The 25,585-nt window shown below is 46.3% G+C and overlaps 1 protein-coding gene across 9 annotated transcripts in view; it reads left to right on the top strand.

The window, feature by feature from the left end:
- Positions 1-21,445: 21,445 nt before the first annotated feature.
- The window catches only part of B3GALT1 (beta-1,3-galactosyltransferase 1), a 2,246,978-nt gene continuing 2,242,838 nt past the window's right edge, over positions 21,446-25,585 (top strand). For all 9 annotated transcript variants that reach the window (XM_069616270.1, XM_069616267.1, XM_069616266.1 and 6 more), the window contains exon 1: positions 21,446-21,753. The gene's annotated coding sequence lies outside the window, so the exon portion shown is untranslated. The remainder of the gene's footprint in view (positions 21,754-25,585) is intronic.

The raw sequence follows: 25,585 nt of genomic DNA, 5'->3' as shown, positions 1-25,585 counted from the left end.
TCTTTGCAAGATTCCAGACTCTACTGCCAGGCCAAAGCATAGCTGATCCTATCCTAGCAAGGCCATTGATCCAGAAACCCCACTAAAAAACCCAATAACAAAGGGGAAAAGCTGTGGTACCCTTTATGGAGTATCCTGTGACCAGACTGGCTTTTTGCCAACTACCTGCATGCCCGATTTACCCTTGCCATCTAGTGACCAGATTTGCCTAGATGTTTGCTGTAAGGGGCGCCGCCATGCTGTGACCAGAGCCCTTGGAGTCCCAAACCCGTTTGGCTGTCCCGAATTCCAAACTCAAGTGTGGATTGTGAGTATTTAATCATCCCATAGCAACACATAGCATACCCCATCTTGATACTTTGCCTCTGTCCTAATCTCTAAGTAATCCTATCCATACCCTGGTAACTTGTTTAAAAACGGTCTGAATTCTCTGTGCATCCTGTCCTTGATCTCTAAACGTTAGCGCCAGTCTTCTATTTATCTCTGTTTTGCATAGATCGTTAGTCATATTTTGAATAATTTAATTAATTCCCACATCAAGAGACACGCGGCGTGAATCGGTTAATGTGGCCGCTTAACCTGTTTCAGGAGCAGCGCTATCTTCTTGATAATCTAGTTTAAGTACCAAAACCGAATTTCTTTCACCTTGAAAATCTCATCCAAGTATTCAGCTATAGTCACTCTTTCACTTCTATATTGTCCTTGTGATGTGCATCTATCCCCCAGCCTAAAAACCGCATTCGAAATCTGTATATTTCACCTGTTTTTTAAAAAGAACTTTTGACATTTAAAACTGCAAAAAGTGTAAATTGCAACCTTTCCACGCGTGAATTTGACTGCACTGTGTTCTCAATTTTAAGTAGCTTTTGAACTATATGCTTTTGTGATACTTTGTCTTAAAGTTGCTAGTGATATAACATCCCTGATACTGTAATAAAACATATGTACATCATTATTTAACCACACATATAATTAATTATTTGTCAAATTACGATTGCCATTTTATGCCATTGCAAAGGCTTTTAAAATCCCTGACTCTCTGCTGCTTCTTTCTATCCACTCAGAATTCCATTAATTGGGGTTTGAGGGAATATTGCAGGGGGAAACCTTAACTCGGGTGCTATCTACCCGAATAGAAAAATTACTCCTATTCATGTGTGCATTTGATATGTTCTTGTAGAAGGTTACCCAAGTGTATTTCAGTGGTTTTCATTGTAATGATCACCCCATTGGTGATTGCTGCCCATTGTAAAAATTGTGTAATTTCCTTTGAAAATAAAATAAATAAATATTGTATTACCACCCACCGGCCTGGTTCATGGTCCATTGTGACCCGGGGTACTTATAAAAGGAGGCGTGAGATGGGTTGGGTATCAGCTCTATTTAAAATCATAGAAAATAAAGAAAATCATTCTCATTGAGCGCTACATCCTAGGCTGAGACCAAGGGTCTTTGTCCTGTAAGAGGATTCAATTCAACACTACAGCTAAGTCAATGCCTAGTCTGGAATACTGAATGGAAACCCTTATTGATATATCTTTATGTCCAGTTCATGCGTTCTGGATGACTACCCCTATATAACACCCCTCTCTTGGAATCCCCCTGACCCCACTGAGCCAAGAAGTAGTTCTGTTTTGCAAGTTAAAAGGTTTATTTGATAATTTAAACAATAGATATATATATATCACACTTTATAATAATTTAATAATTGAATATGACACTTAATCTGAGCAGTAATCAATAATGGATAGTCTGGCACTGGCACACTTGTGAATGGGAACAGAAGAATAAGGTGGTAGAGAATGCTATACATAAGTTCAGATGGATGTAATGTTGAATGAAAATGCAATACAGAAAATACTCAATATGATTTCAACAAAACAATGTAATCACTTTCCTCTGGCAATCCCCTCCCCCCTTTATGCAATGCAAGGAAATGGAAGGAAAGCACACAGTTCTCAGAAATGCAATCAAATGTAATTCAGTTCACCCCAGCAAGCTTAGACTACAGAAGTTTGAAACACAGGCCCACAATGCTTTTATATGTGCTGGCAATAAAGTGAAAAATATGCTAAAATGCTTTTATATGTGCTGGCAATGAAATGAAAAATATGCTAAAATGCTTTTAATTCCCTCTAGAGGTTCAGGGTGAGTGGTATCTAGTTAATATTAGTCCAGGCTCACTCTAGGAATGATTCAGGGATGGTTCTTAAGAGGCAAACGAATTTTTAACAAGGAAAGCAATGAAACTGCTTTTTTCACACGTGGAGAAATTTGCAAATCGCGGCAAATTCATGAGTGCGTTTTTCGCGATTGCGGCAAGAGTGTATGGAATAGGAATGCGGTTCTAGGTTCGTTGAAAAGCCAGGATTCCCAGCTTTCAGAGGAAAGTTACAGCAAGTCTCTAAGACAAACGGTCACGGAGATATGAGCGATATGGTAAAGGTCGTTTTTCAGATTTGAAATTTTAAAGTTCAAAGTGACAAGTGACGGCTAGCAACTAGAAATGACAGGTGATAGCTTTGCAAATGATATGTGACAGTTAGGAGGCAGTTCTGGTTAGATTAAAATAGATTGAATTATATTATTTTAACTAAGAGATTGGTTCTGCACAGTTCTGCTAGGTACTCACAATATATTTAGAAATAGAATGGGCCTCGCCACGGATCTGGTCAGGTTTTCTTCACTCGCCACGGACGGTCTCTGCGCACAGCGTCGGGGTCAGCTCTACTCTGCTGGTCTGGTCTGGGTCTCTGGTTCTGATCAGGTCTGTGGGTCCGGATACAGCGGTCTCAGGTTCAGCTGGTCTCTCTCTGGATACAACACTGCTCTCTGGCAAATGGCAAGAGTTCTTGCAAAGAATTCAAACAGCTCGCCTGGCTGTGATAATGGCAATGATTTGAGGCCTGCTAAAGAGGGATTTAGCTTGTAGTTGACCTCTCTGCTACAAATTCTGAAGTAAAGTCTTGGTCTCTGAAGGTGGATAGATTGAAGTCTCTATGTTGGCTCTCTGGAGGTTGATGGAGGTAAAGTATGGATTTTCCCGGCAGAGCGTCCCGCAGCAAATAGAATTGAAGGTCCCTATCTGTCCTGACTGTCTGCTTTTATGTGTTTTGAAAGTGGGTGTGTGAGCAGCATCACTAGCCAGCCCCTCTCCACTTGTCATTGGCCACTTCCTCCTCTTCCCCTTGATTGGGGGAATGAAATGAAGTGTCATCATGATGAGGTCTGTTTATGGTACAGAGAACCCACCCCTGTCAAATTACACACAATCTATATTTTGACCCAAAAGACATATTTGCACAGGTACACATTTGTTTAAAATTACATGCACCCATCACATATCACAGGAGGTATACCATGTCCAAATCTGCTCTTCCTGGGAGCTTGCATTCAGAAATGGCAACATTTGCACTTTTTAACTGGTTTCATAATATCGGACATTACCCCAAATTTATACACATTTGTGCAAGGAGTATGGACATTACTTGATGAAGTGTCAGATTTTTAACATGCATACATTTTAAGTAATACCCTCTTAACTGCTAGTTTGCCCCCAGATCATGCCACCGGTTCTAAAAAACCTCTTAAAATGTGGGCAGAAAAATCACAAGAATTATGGTATCATTTAAATAATTATGACAAGTCCGTACTATGAGTTATTCATCTTTTACTAAAACCATATTCTGGCTCCAAAGGGGTGTGGTTTCCCCCCAGCACAAGGTTGAATTTCTGTTTTTTCCAGTTCTGCCAAGCCAGCTTGCTCTCACAGGCAGTGCTCCTCCCCTTTCCTTCCAGGAGGAAGCCACTTTTACGGCCCCCATAATAAAACATTTGCCTGGGCCCTAGAAGGCCCATTGTTCAAGAGGAAGCCATTTATAGCCACTTCAATAAACCCTCTGCCTGGGTCCTATGTTTAGTCTCTAGCAGTCCCTTGGTAATTCAATCAGAGAAGTGTCATATTCCTTTTGGTGGGAACAGCAAAAGGCAGCTAGGCCTGGGAACAAAGCTGTTGTGCAAGTCTCAACTCCTGTCGGGGGTAGCTGGTGGGCAGAATTCAGTTCCTTAAGCCAGGTTTCAGAAGATAAAATGTCACTTTTTGTTCCCCAGTTTAAGTCAAGACATTTTTTACATATGCAGCTAGAATGCTCATTCTAAGTTCAAAACTATGACATTTAAACAATTGAAACCTATGTGACACTCAAAAGTAGGTCACTCATTTATTTTAAACATTTAGATTTTTAGTGTCTTTCAGTCCAAATTTACTTAAACTGCTGAAATCCACAGCTCAGCCAGTCTTGTTATAAACCTTCAAGTCACTTCAGAATATAACATTACATTGGATACACCCCTCAGTAAGTCTTTCTTTGGGCTGCTTTGGGTTCATTTATTCAGTTTTACACAAAAAAAAGTCTGGTGTTGTTTTAAAACGCCGGCTTTCTGATAGTGGTGAGTACTGGTAATGCAACCATTTTTGGGATTTTTCTTGGATTAATGCATTCCAAACAGGAATGGTTCTTACATGGTAGTAAATCCTTGCTTAACATTGTTTTGATGGGGCTCCTTACAGTAAGATGGTTATGTGGAACCCCGCAAAAGGGTTGAATCTTTAAAGTGGTCCAATGAGTCACGATTTCAGCAACTTTTTGACACCAGTAACAGTGGATTTTGTTAACAAAGATCTTTCTTTACACTGGTGGGTGGCAAGTTAAGTAACCATTTTGGTGTGCGCACAAACTGCGTGGTTCTCCTGGATTCTGGCGCACTTGTGGGCTTTTTGCCATCTTGGATTTTCTAAGCCCACAGCACCAAATGTTGCAGCATGATAGCTCAAACGTGGGTCAGGACACCCAACAGATCCCCCCACGTGACTGCCCTTTGAATTTGAGTCGATGGGGAGTTGAGTGCACAAGGGTTTTGACCCACGCACTGGTCTGTCCGCATAATCTTCTTCCAATGCTGCAAATGGCACAGTTCAGCATCTTTTCCTCCATCCAGTACTGATCGATCGGTTCTCCTCGCCGGTCCTGATGGGAATATTGGGCGGTACCCTGGGCGCCCCGCGTCTCTGCTCCTGGTCTCCGGATCGTCCTCCCTGGCCAGTCTCAAGGTTTTCTTTCTCCTAGGACGACAAAGGAAGAGCGGCAATACCTATTCATGGACATTTCTCCCCCACCATTGGTATAGTGGGGTGGCATATAAATTTATAGTCAAAACATATGAACATGCACATTTCTTTTTGCATTCAAAAACGAAAACACCCACATTGAGAAACTCAGAATTTGATAGGCGATATGTAGGATATTTTAAGTTAGAACTGAATTAATCTGAGACAGTACCCTCTAGGATTCCAGAGGATTCCTCCAGTTCTTGCAGAGTGTGCCTGGGGTGGCAACACTTCAACTGGTTAATGTGGACCCACTTGTCTTCCCCCTCTGCCAAACCGCCTTTGGGGATGCGGATCTTGTAGGCCACAGGGGAGATCTTGTCTATAATCTCAAAGGGTCCCTTCCATGTAGGCAAAAATTTCCTCTGTTTGGCCTGGTTCCTTTGAAAATAAATAGACCCGTTCCCCCACCTGATATTCCTTCCTGGAAGTTTTCAGGTCATAGTGGGTCTTCATACTCTCAGCTGATCTTTCTAGATTCCGCTGAGCATAAGCAAAAGCATGTTGAAGGTGTTTCCTTAAATTTTCCACATACTCATGAGTTGTGGAGGCATTCATCAGTGTCTGCTCTTGGGTCCTGTAGAGCAAATGCTGAGGAAGCACCATCTTGCGCCTAGTCATCAACTCAAATGGTGACATTTTGGTTGCAGATGAAGGGGTAGATCTGATGGCCATTAGGACCAGAGGTAATCGGATATCCCAACTGGGCCCAGAATCTGCCACAAACTTTTTTAGTATGCTCACAATGGTTTGGTTATATCTCTCTACTGCCCCAGAAGAAGCTGGCCGGTAAGCAATATGCAACTTCCTTTTGACCCCCATTATCTCCCACATCTTTGTCATTACTTCACTGGTGAAGTGGCTACCCCTGTCTGACTCAATCCTTTGAGGTAGACCGAAACGGGAAAAGATGTGGTTAATCATCAGGGCAGCTGCAGTTTCTGCCTTGCAATTTGGGGCTGGGAGACATTCCACCCACTTGGTAAACAAGCATGTCACAGTCAACATGTACTTATTCCCCCTAGCAGAGCGAATCACGGGGCCTACGAAGTCGATTTGTAAATCTGACCATGGCAGTGTCATCCCCCTTTTTTGGAGAGGCGCACGGTGTGTGAGGGATGATGGCTGAAATTGTGCACACACAAGACACCCCTTCAAGTATTGGTCGAGGTCCTGCCCCATGTGTGGCCAGTATGCAACCTCCCTTAAGATTTCCAGTGTTGTGTGAAACCCCCTATGACCGGCGGTGGCTGCATCATGGGCGTGACTTAACATCAGGCTTCGGAATGAGGTAGGAACCACCCACTGATCATGGCCAGCTTTGGATTTCCTTACCATCAAACCGTCTTGGATCCGGAACATTTTTGGACATTTCATCAACACTCTAAGGTCCTCTTTCCCAATGTAATCGGTATCCGTCAGGGGAAAGTTCTCAGGTTCCTCAAGGTGTTGGTAAAACTTACCAATAATTGGATCCCCCTTCTGAGCGGTAATCAAATCAGCATCAGGGGTCTCCTTGCTCCATTGGGCAATTGACAGATCATGGTGAGCATTTGTCTGGGACCTAGTGATAGCAGTGACCTGGATTTCCCCCAACAGGGACTCAATCTCAATTAGATCCCCTTGGATGGCCCCGGATTTGGCCAGCTGATTAGCTAAGTCATTTCCAGTTTTGTCTGGTCCCTCTACTTTGGAATGACCCTTGATCTTTTTCCAATAGATGGTCATCTCATTCGAGGTGACCAGATCATCAATGTTTTGGATCAACTTCCCATGTTTCAAGGGTTTGTTGTTAGCACATAACATGCCTCTGGTTTTCCAATTAACCAGGTGCTCCACGAACCCGTTCCGTACATAATCCGAATCTGTGATTATGACCAGTTCGTGGAGTTGATGCTGGACAGCAGTGAGGATGGCCTGATGCACAGCCATCAATTCTGCCACCTGACTACTTCGGGGACCAATTTTGTATCCAGTGGAGGGTTCTGGGGACTCATTCACCCATGCATTCTCTACGCCGGCCACCAGTTCTTTCACCCCGTCGTTGTCAACATGGTAAGAGCATCCATCCACATATACAGTGGGCATTCCCTCACACTTGTCTTCTTCAAAGACTTTGTGGGGGGAATTAAGGTATGCCTCCATGTTGTCCTTTATTTTTAGACTTTCGTTCTCGAGACAGTTTTCTCTGGCACAATCATGCAAGTCAGCCAGACCTTGCGCAAGGTGACTCTTCTTGTTTTGGCCATATCTGACCTCCACAGGAAAGCCTTGCATTGACAGAATCCAGGAAGTAATTCGGGAATTACTCACATTTCCGGCCCGGATTCTGTTACTTTGGAGATATTGCAGAGGCTGGTGTGGAGTCTCCACTATGATGTGTTCCCCCTGGATAAACGGGCGGTAATTCTTCAATGCCCACACCGTTGCCAGGGGTGCCTTCTCACAATCGTTGAATTTTTCCTCCACAGAGGATAAAGTTTTGCTCGCATAGGAGATTACTTTATTGACCTTGTCATGCTTTTGGTATAATACTGCCGTCAAGCACGTATTAGAGAACCCCGTCTCCAGGAAGAACTCCTTGTTTCTGACAGGGTAAGCTAGGCAAGGCGCTTGTGAGAGGCTTCTTTTGAGTTGTCTTACTGCCTCGGCTTGTTCTGGACCCCATTCCCACTTGACCCCCCCTTCAGGAGATGAATCAGGGGTCTGGTGATCTCTGCGTAGCCCTCAATGAACTTTCTGCTGTAATGAGTCAGTCCAAGGAGGCTCCTTAGTTCCCGCAGAGTTGTGGGGTCTTTCAGCTTCTGAAGTGCTTCCACTTTCTTTTCCTGGGGACAGAGACCCTGAGGAGTAATCTCATGCCCCAAGAAATTAACACGGGTTCTACACCACTGTGCTTTCTGAAAGGAAAGTTTTGCTCCGGCGGCCCTCAACTGGGTCAGAACATAACGGATCTCCGCTATGTGTTCCTCCACAGATGAACTTTTGATGAGGACATCATCTACATAAGCCAGGTTACCCCTCGCACCCAGGTCGGGCATGGCCTTATGTAGGAAAATATTGAACTCATTACCGGAGTTAAGGTACCCGAAGGGAGTCCGGGTCCATGTATACTGCTGGCCCCCAAAGGTAAAAGCCAGCTTGTATTGGTCCTCCCTACTGACAGGCACAGTCCAGTATCCATTGGTCAGGTCTATTGCAGTGAATACCTGTGACCCCTGGATCTGGGCCAGCCCTTGGTCAATGTAGGGCAGAGGCCATCGGGAAGTATGGACCCGTTTGTTGAGCTCCCTGAGGTCTGCGCAGAGTCTCCACTGGCTGTTTGGCTTCAATATTCCCAGCACCGGATTATTGAAGGTGCTGTGATCTGGACGGATTATTCCCCGGGACTCAAGGTTCTTAATTATTTCAGTAAGGGACTCCATTGATGCGAGAGGCAAGCGATATTGCTTCACAAACACAGGAGTCATGCCAGGGTCCGTGGGGATTGTTGTTGTGTAGATGTCAGTGCGACCACAGTCATATGAGTCTACCGCAAAGAGATCTTGGAAATCCAAGAAAACTTGTTTCAACTTTTGCTTTTGTTCCAGAGTCACACAGCATCAGCTAGGTTGACTCTCTCTTCCACGATCTGCCTGAAGCCTGGAAAGACTTCTGGTTTGGCTATCTCAGCGGCCTCCTCCAGCTGGGTGGAGAAGTCCCTGGTCAGAGTGCTGATTTGGACCGGGGGCTTCAGGTGGGAAAGGCAACCCTCATGGACCTGGAAAATCACCTCATCCCTCCTGAAGTCACATCTTCCTTACTATAAGGGCAAGAAGTGTACACCAGGAAGTTCCCCCCATGCCGGGTAAAAATCCTGTCTGGTGTTGTATTGTCCTCACTGTCACTGTCAAAGCAGTCCTTGGGGATTGGCCCTAACAGTTCATTACCTAAATCAATGAAAAAATGTCGGTCATCAACTGCCATTCCAATAATGGTGCCTGCGGCTAGAGTAATACTCTTCAAGTCGCTGTTATCCACCTCTATTAGAATGGTGTCATGTTCTATGTTGACTAATGGAGTTGGGTTTACCCCCAACCCTTGCTGTTGGAGAGAAGCTTTTAGATGTATGTAAGCATCAGGGTTTTTCAAATGTTGTCCTCTTTTAGCTTTCACTTCCAGGGAGAATTGACAGGTCCTTTCTGGGATGGTGACGTCCTCTTTGATCTGAATTTCAACTGCATAAGGTAGCAATTGAGCTGACCTAAATGCTTTTTCTGGATCATCAAAGCCCATGGGATTATCCGCTAATCGGGACCAAGCTTTGAAGTGTATTAGGTCCAAACTAATGGCAAAGCGATTGAGAATGTCACTGCCTAAGTAAAAGGCGGCAGTGACGTCTCGCACGACCCAACAATTATGGACTATGCTCTTGTTGCCAATGGAGATTCTGAGCATACACCTGCTTGGCATTGGAATTAGGCGCTTCCAGGTCCATTTCCCATTTGTCTATCAGTTTGAATGTGGGAATGGCTGGATCTTTTGGGAGTTGGCGAACATGGCTTCGCTGATGAAGCTCTTACCGTTGTTCACACACACTCGGGCGAGAACAGAGTCCTTCCCGTCATTTAACTGAACAGGGATGAACAACTGCTCTCCAATTTGCTGAATATCAGCCAGGCTCTGAGATGATTTCACATCTTTCTGGACTATAGGAGTGGGAGTTTCTGATTGTGGATTGGCATAGAATTTCAGAGTGTTTCCTTCCAGTGTGGAATACCACTTTAAACTGGAAGGAAGGTTGATTTTCAGAAATAGAGAGGACCCCCCACCACCAGTCTGTTGTCCTACTGCTATTACTGTCACGTCTGGAATTTGGTTGTTCTGGAAGTGAAATTCTCCTTGGTCAGATTTTTGTTCAACCATGTGGCAGGTGCCGTTTAAACTAACATGGTTGACACTCTGTTTTAATTTTATTAGTCGGCTAGTCTGGGTCCAGAGGACCTTGTTTACGCAATCTATTAACGGTGACAACCTCCTCAGGAGGTCATTCCCCAGTAAGCAAGGGGTGCCCTCTGGAGTCACAACTATGACCGGGTGTTTCAACTTGTGTCGCCCAATTTTAATGTCCAAATCTGCCGTCCCCTCGACGGGAATTTCCTTCCCGTCAAAGTTCTGGAGTTGTCCAGGAAGTGAGGTGAGAGGAATTTGGTAATTCCCTCCCCTTCCTGCATTCAGTTCATCAAAGGCCCTTCTGGACAGAAGGGTAGCTTGGGATCCCGTGTCCACCAGCGCTAAAATTGTACCCTGCCCCTTTACTTGTACCGGGGCATAATATCTTCCCTCCTTCTCCTCAAGGGGGCACAGATAATGCACATTTTTGGACAACTGGTGGGCTAACTTTCTGGTTTTGGACATTGCTAGAGAAGAGATTTGGGCAGAATTCTGTGGAGAGCCTTGGGAATCTGAAAGAAAAAATTGGCAACTGGAGATCAGAGCCATTGTGGCCCCTGGCTCCGGTTCCGTGCCGCCCCCCCCCCCCCCTTTTTGGAGGCAGTCACCAGGATGGGTTTGAACCAGGGGATTTTCTTGCTGTTGGTTCTGGGATGAGATGGTGGGCGGCGGTAGCTCAGTCTCCACATCTCCCCAGTCTGGATTTGCATCCCTAGGGACCCATTTTTCTTTGGGAGGAGTTCCCCCCTCTCTGAAGGAGAAGATCCTTTTCCCAGGATCCTCTGAGGATCCCTCTCCCTCAAATTGGAAGATCTGTACCTCCTCCTCAAACTGAGTCTGTTTGGGTCTTTTGTTTCTCCTACCCCCCCTCTGCTCCTTAGGAGGCAGACTTTCAGGGGCAAGAGATTTTGTTTCCGGTTCCTGGGTTTCCAGGGGCTGTTTACAATTGAGGAAGGAAGCTTCCTCCAAGGCTTTACACCCCCCTTCCCTTTGTGCCTCCTCCCTGGGAACCGGTGAGTTATCGGGGTGCTGCCCCCGTCATTGTTCTGGAGCACCAGGTCCAGAGTTGGGTGCATTCTGCGCCGGCATGCCGATCTGAGGGTTCTGCTGAGCCCTCAGTATGTGACCCAGATCCTGCGCCATGTTTTGAACCTGGCGCTCTAACTGGGAAACCCGCTCAGGCTGATACGGGGCCCTGTTTTCTCCCCTGGGCTGATCCCGGGAAGGGTGGCTATCCCTTCTTTGGTAGTACCCCTGGTTGGGAAGATTTGGATACCCCTCCACCCTTGGCCTCCCCTCTCCCGGATTCGGTTGTCTGGGCTCAGGGAATTGGGGAAAGAAGGGTGGAGGATTTTGGGGCTGGAAGTTGGGTGGATACCTGGGGAAGAAGTTCTGCCCAGGGTTTGGTGAGTTTCTGCCCTCCTGTGAGAAGTTGGGAGGGAAGTTCTCTGGGTTAGGTGCTTGGCTGGATCCCCCCCCTTGGGCTGGAGGAGTCCACACATAACCCAGGATGGGTCTGTTTCCCTTGTAACAGGGGCTTACATAATCAGGAGAGCAAGGGACCCCTTTTGTGGGGCTGCCTCCCTGGCTCCCTGTCTGTGACTGGCCCGAGGACCTTCTGGGCCTAGCATTATTAGGTGCAGGTAGGTTTTTAGGCCCTCCCATCTCCAACTCTAAAACGGGGGTGACCTTTACCTCTGCCACCTTGGCAGCAGCAGGGGTGTTGTTGGCTTTGGGGTTTTTGGGCGCATTATTCTTATTTTCTATTGGCTTCTACACCTCATAGATCCGAGTCGCCTGTTCAATGAACCAGTCTAAAGATCTTTTCTTGTGAAAATCCCTCACGAGCTGGGTCATTATGTATTTGGGCAAGGCATGGAAAAACGTATTAATAAATTCTCTGCTATCCGTGCGCACCCTTCTTGTGGTCTGTGCAAAAGCACGCTTTAACTCCTGCACAAATTCTTGTGGGGCCTGATCCTCCCCACATTGCAAATTGTAGGCTGCCTTGCGAGCCTCTTGAGGATTTCTGTGAACAGAAAAATGTTTCAAGATGGCCGCCTTATAGGTGGACCACCTTAAATGATTTTGGTCCTCCAGCCCCGCAAAGAAACTGGAGTATTCTGGGGAGAATGTCCATTTGACGTACTGGATGCAGCTACTGCTGTACTTCAAATGGAAAGTCTCCATCATTTGCTCATAGAGCTCCAAGTGTTCCCAAACAGAGTACTTGGCGTTCTTATGATAAGGCGTGATGACACTCCTGATTGCCTTAATCTGTTTCAATGGGTCCTTAAGCAAGGCCCTTTTTTGCCTTATTGGCCTTTTTGGTCCAGGTAACCCTGGTCCATTCATCTTCTGACTCAGAGGCACTGCTCCCAGAGGTTCCCGTCTGTTCTTCCAGGTTTTCCCGGATTCTGCGAGCCTGGGAATGGCTGGCAGAATGTGGGGACCTGGTCTCCTGTGTCCTGTACCGCTCAGAGGAGTCTTCAGTTCCCTCCTTGCTGCCAGGATTTGATGGGTACCCCCACACTGACCTAACTGGGCAGAGGTTTTCAGGATGCCCTTAATGGGCCTACTCTCCTGGGGTTCCCCATCAAATTGCACTGTGCTTGGGTGCCCATACCCGGATGCCCGCCCCTCCATTCCTGGGTGGTACTGGCCTATGAGCCCCATGCTTCTGGCTGGATAGTAATCTGCCATCCCTGTGGCCCTGTGCTCATGTGCGCCAGGGGACATGGGGGTGGCAGAGTCCAGGGACTGAGAGAGATAAAGGCCTCTGGTACTAGGACTCCTGGGGTTATGCTCAGGAGTTTCTCTTTCCCAGCGAACCTCATCTCTATCCGCCCCTGCTCCCTGTTGCAATGCAAGAGCCTGCGCCTTCAGTTCCTCAGTTAAGGCCTTACTAGACTCTATCAGTCTCTCCTGCATCGCTACCTGTTGTTGGAGTCTATCATTGTGCTGGCAGAGAGCCTCATTCTCTCTCTGTGCCTCCTGATTGGTCCTGGAGCACTGGGCCAGTCTTTGCTGCAGGAGGGCTACCTCCTGAGCTGTGTCCCTATTGGCCTGCTCCTTTCTTGCCAGAGCATCCTCCACCCTCCTGGTGTGTTCTAACAAGTTCTGGCGTTCTTTTTGGAGGTCACCCAGCCCCTAGAGGGCCAAGTGATTTTCTTCTGTTTTTCTTTTTAAATGGCAGACTTCCTGGCCTAAGGCGTCTCTTTCCTGGCTAAGAGCCTGCATTTGTGCCGCCAGGTCGTCCCTCTGCCTTTGAAAGGCACCAGCTTTCTGGCGTTCTTCATCAAACTCTGCCTGGGTATCCAGGTCTTTCAAAATCAGCTTGTTGCTCTCTGCCTTCACTCTATCTAGATGACTTTGCAGGGTGGCTACCTGCTCCGTGCATGCCCTGTTAAAGTCTAATTGTTGCTCCAGCTTTTTCTGGCTCTGCAGTACGGAGTCCAAACTGTCTTGGTGCTCCTTCTGCAGGGCCAGAAGTCTAGTATCCTGGTCAGCATTTTCCTGTTGCAGTATATCCATGTCCTCTTTTATTTTAATGATATACTGCCTACTATCATTTTCTGACTTCTGGCTCCTCTGCAGCCTCTGCTCAGAAGAGTCCAGATCAGATTGGGCCTTCTGTAATGCCAGCAGTTGCCTACTCGCCAGATCTTGGCCTTCAGCACATTTGTCCTGCATGGCTCCCATATGTAAATATAAATATGCCGCTACCCTGGCAATCTTGTTGTGCTCATCCTTGGCTTTAGAGGACATATATAGTTCACTCAGGGCCACATGTAAGGGACCCTGGTCTCTCCATATATCTGACCCTGTTTCTGTGATCTGGGGTGTGATTGCTTGCAACCAGACCATCTGGTCCTGATGAGTCCACTCACCTCTCACAAATAACTTATGTAAGAAGTGCTCTCTGGCTATTTTCATATCTACCAAGGTCGTCATTCTAGAGATTGGTCTCTGATTGGTCTCTGTCCTGACTTAAAGAAGTTTGTATTTTATTTTTGCAGAACAGACCTTTTCCTTAGAGCGTTCCTTTGAGGAGTGCTTTACAGCGTAACACAGCGTGTGCTCCGACCGGATATGTGTATCTGGTCAGCTGGCACGCTGTATTAATCTGCACAAGTGATAGATCTAATCCAAATGTCCGGCACGAGCCCCTAATTTGTAAGAGGATTCAATTCAACACTACAGCTAAGTCAATGCCTAGTCTGGGATACTGAATGGAAACCCTTATTGATATATCTTTATGTCCAGTTCATGCATTCTGGATGACTACCCCTATATAACACCCATCTCTTGGAATCCCCCTGACCCCACTGAGCCAAGAAGTAGTTCTGTTTTGCAAGTTAAAAGGTTTATTTGATAATTTAAACAATAGATATATATATCACACTATAATAATTTAATAATTGAATATGACACTTAATCTGAGCAGAAAATCAATAATGGATAGTCTGGCACTGGCACACTTGTGAATAGGAACAGAAGAATAAGGTGGTAGAGAATGCTTTATATAAGTTCAGATGGATGTAATGTTGAATGAAAATGCAATACAGAAAATACTCAATATGATTTCAACAAAACAATGTCATCACTTTTCTCTGGCAATCCCCTCCCCCCTTTATGCAATGCAAGGAAATGGAAGGAAAGCACACAGTTCTCAGAAATGCAATCAAATGTAATTCAGTTCACCCCAGCAAGCTTAGACTACAGAAGTTTGAAACACAGGCCCACAATGCTTTTATATGTGCTGGCAATGAAGTGAAAAATATGATGAAATGCTTTTATATGTGCTGGCAATGAAATGAAAAATATGCTAAAATGCTTTTAATTCCCTCTAGAGGTTCAGGGTGAGTGGTATCTAGTTAATATTAGTCCAGGCTCACTCTAGCAATGATTCAGGGATGGTTCTTAAGAGGCAAACGAATTTTTAGCAAGGAAAGCAATGAAACTGCTGTTTTCACACGTGGAGAAATTTGCAAATCGCGGCAAATTCGCGAGTGCATTTTTCGCGATTGCGGCAAAGGTGTATGGAATAGCAATGCATTTCTAGGTTCGTTGAAAAGCCAAGATTCCCAGCTTTCAGGGGAAAGTTACAGCAAGTCTCTAAGACAAACGGTCACGGAGATATGAGCGATATGGTAAAGGTCGTTTTTCAGATTTGAAATTTTAAAGTTCAAAGTGACAAGTGACAGCTAGCAACTAGAAATGACAGGTGATAGCTTTGCAAATGACAGGTGACAGTTAGGAGGCAGTTCTGGTTAGATTAAAATAGATTAAATTATATTATTTTAACTAAGAGATTGGTTCGGCACAATTCTGCTAGGTACTCACAATATATTTAGAAATAGAATGGGCCTCGCCACGGATCTGGTCCGGTTTTCTTCACTCGCCACGGACGGTCTCTGCGCACAGCGTCGGGGTCAGCTCTACTCTGCTGGTCTGGGTCTCTGGTTCTGATCAGGTCTGTGGGTCCGGATACAGCGGTCTCCGGTTCAGCTGGTCTCTCTCTGGATACAACACTGCTCTCTGGCAAAAGGCAAGAGTTCTTGCAAAGAATTCAAACAGCTCGCCTGGCTGTGATAATGGCAATGATTTGAGGCCTGCTAAAGAGGGATTTAGCTTGTAGTTGACCTCTCTGCTACAAATTCTGAAGTAAAGTCTTGGTCTCTGAAGGTGGATAGATTGAAGTCTCTATGTTGGCTCTCTGGAGGTTGATGGAGGTAAAGTATGGATTTTCCCGGCAGAGCGTCCCGCAGCAAATGGAATTGAAGGTCCCTATCTGTCCTGACTGTCTGGTTTTATGTGTTTTGAAAGTGGGTGTGTGAGCAGCATCACTAGCCAGCCCCTCTCCACTTGTCATTGGCCACTTCCTCCTCTTCCCCTTGATTGAGGGAATGAAATGAAGTGTCATCATGATGAGGTCTGTTTATGGTACAGAGAACCCACCCCTGTCAAATTACACACAATCTATATTTTGACCCAAAAGACATATTTGCACAGGTACACATTTGTTTAAAATTACATGCACCCATCACATATCACAGGAGGTATACCCTGTCCAAATCTGCTCTTCCTGGGAGCTTGCATTCAGAAATGGCAACATTTGCACTTTTTAACTGGTTTCGTAATATCGGACATTACCCCAAATTTATGCACATGTGCGCAAGGAGTATGGACATTACTTGATGAAGTGTCAGATTTTTAACATGCATACATTTTAAGTAATACCCTCTTAACTGCTAGTTTGCCCCCAGATCATGCCACCGGTTCTAAAAACCTCTTAAAATGTGGGCAGAAAAATCACAAGAATTATGGTATCATTTAAATAATTATGACAAGTCCATACTATGAGTTATTCATCTTTTTCTAAAACCATATTCTGGCTCCAAAGGGGTGTGGTTTCCCCCCAGCACAAGGTTGAATTTCTGGTTTTTCCAGTTCTGCCAAGCCAGCTTGCTCTCACAGGCAGTGCTCCTCCCCTTTCCTTCCAGGAGGAAGCCACTTTTATGGCCCCCATAATAAAACATTTGCCTGGGCCCTGGAAGGCCCATTGTTCAAGAGGAAGCCATTTATGGCCACTTCAATAAACCCTCTGCCTAGGTCCTATGTTTAGTCTCTAGCAGTCCCTTGGTAATTCAATCAGAGAAGTGTCATATTCCTTTTGGTGGGAACAGCAAAAGGCAGCTAGGCCTGGGAACACAGCTGTTGTACAAGTCTCAACTCCTGTCGGGGGTAGCTGGTGGGCAGAATTCAGTTCCTTAAGCCAGGTTTCAGATAAAATGTCACTTTTTGTTCCCCAGTTTAAGTCAAGACACTTTTTACATATGCAGCTAGAATGCTGATTCTAAGTTCAAAACTATGACATTTAAACAATTGAAACCTATGTGACACTCAAAAGTAGGTCAGACATTTCTTTTAAACATTTAGATTTTTAGTGTCTTTCAGTCCAAATTTACTTAAACTGTTGAAATCCACAGCTCAGCCAGTCTTGTTATAAACCTTCAAGTCACTTCAGAATATAACTTTACATTGGATCCACCTCTCAGTAAGTCTTTCTTTGGCCTGCTTTGGGTTCATTTATTCAGTTTTACACAAAAAAAAGTCTGGTGTTGTTTTAAAATGCCGGCTTTCTGATAGTGGTGAGTACTGGTAATGCAACCATTTTTGGGATTTTTCTTGGATTAATGCATTCCAAACAGGAATGGTTCTTACATGGTAGTAAACCCTTGCTTAACATTGTTTCAATGGGGCTCCTTACAGTAAGATGGTTATGTGGAACCCCACAAAAGGGTTGAATCTTTAAAGTGGTCCAATGAGTCACGATTTCAGCAACTTTTTGACATCAGTAACAGTGGATTTTGTTAACAAAGATCTTTCTGTATACTGGTGGGTGGCAAGTTAGGTAACCATTTTGGTGTGCGCACAAACTGCGTGGTTCTCCTGGATTCTGGCGCACTTGTGGGCTTTTTGGCCATCTTGGATTTTCTAAGCCCACAGCACCAAATGTTGCAGCATGATACCTCAAACGTGGGTCAGGACACCCAACAGCCCAGTGTGTGATGCCCGATTGGAATCCTTCACAGGCTCTAGGAAGAAGAGGTTGGATTCTATTGCATGCCTTTCGAAAAATGGATCAACAGAATGTGGAATTACAAGCGAATGTTGAAAAACTGATAAAAGAATTGCTGCTGAAAAACAAATTGCGTTAATGCAGCAGGTCCAAATGAAATTGTATCATGATAAAGCAGACAAATACCAAGCAGTAGCTGAACAAGCTGCTGTGAGGGTTGCTCACTATAAATATCGGAAGCGAAGAGGTATGCTTAATTCTTGTAAAGTAGCCACTGTGTTTGCTTCCTCGGGTATGGATTGGGACCCCGATCAGTGGGATGGAGATCTATTCAATAATATTACTACAGATAGTGGTTCCGATCCAGAAGTTGTATCCAAGCCGGAACCATCCCATAAAGAGTAGACTGTTAAACCGGTATTATGCAGGAGGATGGGTAGTCATCCAATGAATCGGGGGAGAGGTGTGGTGGATATGACCGCACTTGAGGATTATTCAGTGCAGGAGGTCGGGAGATAGTTAACTGACTAAAACAGAGGGCTGCTGAGTCTTTGCTAGCCTGGATGGTTAGACTGTTAGATGGAGGGGTGGCGGGTCTCTTGATAGATGCAACAGATTCCACTAGGTTTCTACCCTTGACGTAAGAAGTCCGGATACAGGAGACCCTGCATGCAGGCCCTCCTCAGGATACTAATGCTGACGAGGGAACAAGGGCCTCTTTTACAGTTATCGGCCCAGGGATGTAATCACAAATACCCAATTACGTTGGATTGGCCGACAGATGAAAAGAAATGGTACATGTTGAAAGAAGCTATTCAAAGGGTTAGGTAACATGCTATGAAGTAGGCCATTCATGTGGAAACTCCGGAGCATAAGGGATTGGTAAACCTATCCGTTTCTGCTAGGAACAACCTTATTCGAACTGCCCCTCCAGCATATAAAAACATCATGATGACACTATTGGTAAGAATGACTGGTAAAATAACTGATGAGGTGGTGGATGCCATTAGACAACTGGCAGATCTAGGAGAATGGGAATGACCAGACGACCGATCCAGAGAGAGGGAGACAGAGGGGCGAAGTGAAAGACGTACTCCTGGGAAGAGGTTTGACAGCCATGATTCTCGCGTGTGTAGCTAGGATATGTTTCTGGCTTTATTGAAGAATGGTGTGCCACGGGAAGATATTGATGGGATTGAGACGCAGAAAATGTACTTGCTGTATAAAAAACGGGGCCTGGGTGGGAAGCAGCGTTACAAATAAGTGAAAAGACAGGAGGTACATAAGCCAAAAAAGGAGGTGGATCCTTTTGGACCATCTCCGGAGGGAGGAAGACGATGAGTCTTCCGACAGAACTGGGCCTTCCCAGCCAACTTATGCAGACTTCAGAAAGATGGTGAGTGCGATGGTGGAAAAGGAATCTAAACACACTCATTCTAAATACAAATAGGATGAGGGTCAAACTCCGGTAACGACAGCCCATGTTAAGGTGGACAGACAACCTCATGTAAAAGTGAAATTGTTTTGGCATTCAGGAAATATACATTGATACCGGGGTGGAGACCTCATTGATACATGGAAATCCTTCCAGTTTTAAAGGAAGCCATTTTATGATTACTGGATTGGGAGCCAAAGAAACCTCAGCAGTCCAAATGGAAATCAACATGAAAATCGGTCCATTAAAGAGAGACACATATCAAGTATTAATTGCTCCCCTGCCCCCAGCAGTCCTCGTCAGGCCCTCGTCAGTTGATCAAGGCAGGGACCAAATCCTTGGTTGTTTCTCTCAGATGTCTACTCCAGTGCCTTGAACTAGCCTCAAATCTCTCTCAGAATACCCACTGCTACAAGTCAAAATGAATCCCCCTGGCCCGCCTCACCCGACACTGCACTGTATAACCTGATGAAAAATAACATGCAACTAAAGGTGAAATGTGCCATTTCGGTATTGCAAGCCCCAGGGAACGCACTTGTATTGGTTCTTGAAGTTTAAAACATGCCCACCTTTTAACGTTTTCAAAATCACTACTAGAAGAAAATATTCTCTCTTGGTTTTGTGTGTGTGTTGATTTTATGAAAGGCAAATGCCATTCGTCCTCTGCAATTTGGGTGGTTATGCAAAGGAAATGTAATGAAATGTGCATATGTCACCTTGATATGCTAATTTCTGGTGGTGTCACATCCCAATGTGTTTGTTGATGAGTCCCCCCACTTTAATTTTTGATTACTTGTTTGGGCATTATAGCCTCTGTTTGGTTGCTTGGCCATTTTCTGCTTTCTTTGTGACAAGTGGAACCTTAATGGCCTCAAGCTTTGTGCTGGATTGCTTACTGCTGCTATATCTTGTCTGCGTATTTCCAGCCTTCTCTAGACACCCAGTCCTATATGGTCTCCATCTTCACTCTTGTCTCTTCAGTACCATGTCTCCCTTTTATCTGTGCATGCTCTCCCTTCTTGTAATATGCAGGGTCTTCCTGGTCTCCGGATTTGCCCTTGCCTGTCTATTGCTAACCCATCCAGTGTGCATCTTTCCTGAATTCTCTTGACACACAGGCACTTCCATTACCAAGACACCCACAAGGCTCCAGCAATTCATCTCTATCCTGGCCTTCAGTGTACATCCTGACCTCCAGTATACACTGAGCAGTATAGAGCACTTGAACGTACTCTTCCTTCAAAGTATTGCAAACATTCAGGACCAAACATGTTGGGTTGCCTTGTTTGTTTGCCGACTGTGCGTCCTCATTTTGATTGGATAGCTCTACCTTGTAAATTGCACAGATAACCTAGCTCTCATGTAGCTTTCAACTACTCCAATAGGAGAGTTATTACCTCTCTCCTCCTCTTGATATGTACAGTATGTTGTTTGTTGTTTTTCCGGGCTAGATTTGCATTATACAAGTACCGTAAATAAAGAGCACATTTTCAAATGCAACAATGCGAGCAGGAATCTACAGGCACTCCCATAGCATTGGAATGCAGAATGGTTTGGGGGGTAAATTCACATCCATGCCATGAAAGGCAACAGTTTCCAAGCGCAGCGTGTGCATTTGTCAGTTCATATCCACGTGCATTAATTATGGCACGTCACCAATCCTCCTCACTCGATTCGCATTTTATGAGTGGACTATGCTTTTTTCCTTTACATACAATTGCAGGGGCAACACGAAGATTCGGCACCCATGATATAGGCAAAGGGTCTTCTACTTGTGAGTATGATCAATCCATGATTGATTCGGTTATTTTTTTTATATAAAAGTTAAATGTTACATTACACATGCATTGCGAATGAGAGGTCAGTCAATGGGAAGATATCGAGGAGCCCCACGCACTATAGATTTAAGGGGAAACGTGAAGTAGCTGCGAGACAAGAAGCGGGTCTATCTATGGTGTTGGGGTCTAGTGCTGGGAGACACTATTTGGTTAGTGTGGTCAGGTGCAGCTGACAGAAGCGCATGCACTTCAGACTGACTGGGACCCTCCACTTCGACTCCCCTCGAGCTGTCAGACACAGCTAAGGGGACTGCACCACGGCTGATCTGGAAACCACGAACGAACGTGGGAACGTTCTCCCATCCCGACAGAAACCTAACGTCCCCTATTCCCATGATCCAACCCCAGGGAGGTCATAGCCCGCCAGCAGCAGAATCCACCACTGGACGGACGCTTCGAAGGGGCCGCAAGTAGGGCTCAGTCCTCGTCACTACGCGGGCCCCTTCCCCCCTACAAGGCACGGTACCTGAACCGGCAGAGAGGGAGGCTGAGATTCAGTCTCTCTCTCGGAGACAAGCCTGCTGACTGTAGAGGGCGGGCAGACACCCCCGACCGCTACCAGCCATTGGCGCAGGGAGGCAGCTGGGCAGCGTCCATTGGCTGCGGGCGGCATCCATCGCCGAGGCCCCTTTCAACGCCGCCTCAGTAGTGCCGCTCCTGGTGGCGGTGCTGCCGCTGCTGCGCTGGGGGCTCTGCTGCTGTTGCCGAGGATTGCACGGAGGATGCCGGAGCGGAGGAGGGATCTGGACCACTGGAGCCGCAATAACACGGCGGCGGACGGAGGCACCTGCTGAGGGTGAGTGCGGCGGCCCACTAAGCTAGGCGGCTCGGCAATGGCACTGAGGCAGCGGACGGCACGCCGCCCGCCGACTGCCCGGAGGATGCCCGAGGCAGAGCCTTATCGCAGCACCAAGGGCATGGATGGGATGTGCAGCGCGCCGGGGAGCAGAGCGAGGTCCTGTGCTGGCAGCCTGTAGCAAGCAGCTGAGGGGGCGCCCGGTCATGGCCCGGCAGGGTCTGCCCCCCTCCTTCACAGGCAGTGTCCCTTCTTCATCGCCAAAAAGCGCCCTGTGCCGTGGGGACACTGCCACCCAACCCACGCAAGTCAACGCAGATGGAACTTTGTGGCTGTAATTGGAACGCGGCACTTGCTGCCCACCCCCAGGCTGCCAACGCACACCAGGGCGGCGTGCACCGGGCGGCGAAACGTGCCCTCCACACACGCTGCTCCACAGAGTCGTGCCCTTTTTGTAGTCACAAATGACCACGCGCTCAGCTCACTGCGTGGCTTCTTATTCGAAAACTCTACTCCGGCGGCGCCTATATTGAAACAAATACACGTAATTAAAAAAAGAAAGAAACCCTGCCCGCCCTCTCCTTGAGTGGGATCCCCGCGTGTAGGGGGCTGCGAAGCAACAAGAGCGCTGTGCCCCTCCCAAATAACTACACAATTTCCCCAAGCGCATGTTTAATATGCCATTTTCTAACGTGACTGATAACACGGCAAAATGCACTCGTTTAAAGCGGCACGTGAGTCAGGTAAAATGCACTCCCCCCTCCCCCCCGCACTAGTCATTGTCCTCGCGCTTCAGCACTAGACGAAGCCTTGGGAGCCTTAGAATTAAGAATTAGGCGCGCTGCCCAACCCTCCGCACAGTCCGCGCCGGGTTGCCGTAGTTACAAATGCCGACCTTTACAAAACTACTGTATTATTAATTTGTAAAAAAGCGCTCCAGCTATAGGACATTCTTGGTTTTGTTTCCAAATTGGTCTGTGCTTCTGTTTCCTGAGTTGAACACAGCACTCCGTGACTCTGCAGAGGCGCCCGGGGGAGGGGGGGTAGCACCCAGGAGTCACTCAAACCCCCCTCTCAAGTCTACCCAGATTGGGGCCTTTTAAGATGTACAATGCAGAGCACTATTAAGCAATGCCGATGCTAAATGCCTTAATAAATGACATTAAACAGAACACAGAGCTATCCCACCCACCCATTGAAAGACAGCACTTGTTTTAAGGTACTTAAAATGTGCATGTAGAGAAGCCTTGCAGTGATGTCTTTGGGGGCGCTTTATTTGGGGACATGTGCATTTATCCTGTAACACTGAATTTGGAAGTAATAATGCATGCCCAAGTAGTGCCGCGGGAATGGGCATTTAGAAACGCCGACCCCCCCCCAGTCTAAAAACTCCCACCCAATATACAGCCACAAGCACAGGAGGGCATTGGGCCCGACCAGTCGTTTGTGTTCCAGGGAGAACTGCTGCTGGAATGGGGGCCCGCGGTCACTTCTCTCACCCTGCTGTTTCCAGAGGCAAATTCCCACATAGAAGTGGCGCACAGCAGATTGCCAATTACGGGAGCCGCGTTAACCTTCTGCTGCCGGCGGAACGTGCCTTTTCTCGCGCGTATAAATGGGGATATCGGCGCAGGCGGCCTTCCTCTATGGCACCCTGGAGACGGAGATCGCTGGATGACTGAGTTTGAATCAGTTTCTCGGAGGGCGAAAAAAAGACCTTCAGGAATCGTGCGGTTGTTTTATTGTCTCGTGGCCCACCTTGCACAGTGTGATGCAGTCTTGTGCGGCCCTGTGGAGTGGGGGTGGGCGTTGTGCACGTGTACAGTAACTGGACCGGAGCCAGGGACGTGCATTGTTTGCCATGCTGTCATTGGAGCAGCTCCAGAGCCGAGACCTTGGTAATGGAACTGGCCATTACGGTCCAGGCACGGTGTCCTGGTGGCCATTGACAAAGGCTAATTATAGTCGATGTAAACATTAACCTACTGGGCCACTGAATGATCCAGCACGCGGGGGAACAACAGTAAGCACTCACTCTTCCAAGTTGTATCCCGTCGGCGTTTCGTGAATGATGCTGGAAGTTCAAACTTGGAAGCACTGCTTCAAATGGCCGCCCCTTCCCGAGTGCAGTGCGCCCCATTATCTCCGCCTCAGTCGCGGTAAATGCAGTACACGGCAATTCATTTGGCAGCGTCCGCTCGAACGGCGGAAGATGGCTCTAGTGATGCTGCCGCCTTTTACTCATGTGGGAAATTGATCCGCCTTTTAATGTGCGAAATCATTTTTTTTATGAGACTGGAAATTGTTCCTAGCTTTTAGAAAATTCCTTAAATCTCAATTCGGCGATCGTGAAACACAGCCTGCGCCGTACTTGCATCTGCCCCGCATTTCACTTTAAAACATGGAATTACAATTTGAATGCGATGTGGCGAATTACAGAAGATGGCTGACCCTAATTGTTAGCTTGGAAATGTCCTTAGTACATTGTGTAAGCATTTACTTTGCATGTGCACTAGAAATGGAATGATTTCATTGTAGGCCATAAAATAGCAGTGCACATTTAAAGTATACACGCCGCTGAGTTCTAGCAGAAGAGTTGTGTATATAGAAAACTAGGCCACCGGCCCAAAGTGTGAACAACAGAAAGGAAAATAACTGGTATACACGCATTTCGCCGACCTATTTTTGGTCGTGGTACTTTTCATCGCCGACCCTTTCATCGCCAACATTTTTATTTAAAAAAATGTTTCCGTCCAAATGACTTTGATCTTTTCGTAAAGAACCAGCAACTGAAAAAATATGTTTTGTATAGACCTTTGGAACGAATTGCACAGCGGTCCAAACAGTCTTTAAAGTGAGCCAACCATCAGCCAAATGACACGCATGGCCAAGGGAAGGCCGGGCACCATTTTGCACGCAATGTTTTGTTTCCCATGGTCAAATTCACAGTGGGTTTCCGATGGGGTTTTGCATTGACATCACAATAGCCACTGAAGACCCAATCCACAACGTTCATTGCCAAAGGTCATGCATATCTGTTCTACTGATTTAGAACACTGATTTTCGAGCAGCAAAGAACTATCCTCTTCTTCAAACAGGTTTGGCCTATCCGGAAAATGACTGATTTATCACTATTTTTGTAATTCCGGATCATGGCACTAGTGTCTGTCTGGTCCTGCATTGAAACAGGTGCTCTTTGTTAAATTCTAACCCTCAAGAAGACGATCAACACGGGGCAACTGGAAATACTTGATCCGTCATCCTCTGCCCCTGGACAGCTTTTCTTTCTGGGTATCCTCCAATTCCATTGTTTTAAGCTCACCTGTGCTATCATAGCAGGGAAACAGCCATATGCAAACCGGACTGTACCCCAATACCTAAAGGTGCAGTCCACAAACAGCTGGGCCGTGTCTAGGAACGGCGAGGGGCAGCCCTAGCCATTTCAGTCATGCGCTGGCGTTAGTCTGCTTCACCTGTGAGATACGCCAGGAGCCCTTAGAGACACAACGTCACCTCTGGCATATATGCCCCACTAAACCAGACGTGCTAATACCAACAGGAAGTAGTTAATAGGCATGCTTGTACCAGTGCTTCTTAGCTACATGCATTGTACACGCTTGCATTCCACTCCTTTCTTTTGAGTTACTTTGCCATTATGGAGGTCGACCGGGAATTTGAATAGTAGCCAGATTTAGATTTGGTTTTCTTCTCTGATATGCTGAACGTAAGACATATCTTCATAGGGTGTAGTCATGGATGCAATCCATTTGCTAGCCTTAATCTAAGGATTTCCACAATAGCCTTTCATATATCCTTCAGAGCCACTGTCCAC

Source organism: Ambystoma mexicanum, chromosome 9 (genome assembly GCF_040938575.1).
Source record: "Ambystoma mexicanum isolate Mex_15411 chromosome 9, UKY_AmexF1_1, whole genome shotgun sequence".
In the NCBI taxonomy this organism is placed as follows: Eukaryota; Metazoa; Chordata; class Amphibia; order Caudata; family Ambystomatidae; genus Ambystoma; species Ambystoma mexicanum.
This window is presented reverse-complemented; position numbering and strand designations above follow the sequence as displayed.